This window comes from Mytilus galloprovincialis, chromosome 13, assembly GCF_965363235.1.
Source record: "Mytilus galloprovincialis chromosome 13, xbMytGall1.hap1.1, whole genome shotgun sequence".
Lineage (NCBI taxonomy): Eukaryota > Metazoa > Mollusca > Bivalvia > Mytilida > Mytilidae > Mytilus > Mytilus galloprovincialis.
The window spans coordinates 37201679-37202113 of NC_134850.1; positions in this window are offsets into that span (position 1 = coordinate 37201679).

Here is a 435-nt window from a genome sequence, read left to right on the forward strand (position 1 = left end):
ATTTATGTAATATAAGCAGCTGCTGTAAACATGCAAACATGTAGTTATTTCTCAAGGGGTATTTCCTGAAACACTCTATTTAAACTATATCCGATCCACAAATCAAACTTATATAAAATTACATAAACAAAGTCACTTGTTTCATGACTAATTATTTTACAGCATACATATCTTAGCCCACGCTATTGAAACACACAGTTTCTAATAGTTACCAAAGGTACCAGGATTATAACTAAATACGCCAGACGCTCGTTTCGTCTACATTAGACTCGGCAGGGGCTCTCAGATCAAAATACATATAGTTAATAAGCCAAACTTTTATGAATCTTAATTACTCGTATTTGTATTATAATGACATAATATCTACTATACCACGTATGCATCACTACCTTTAAAATGATTGGGTACTAGCGATTCAGATGACTCTAACTCCAG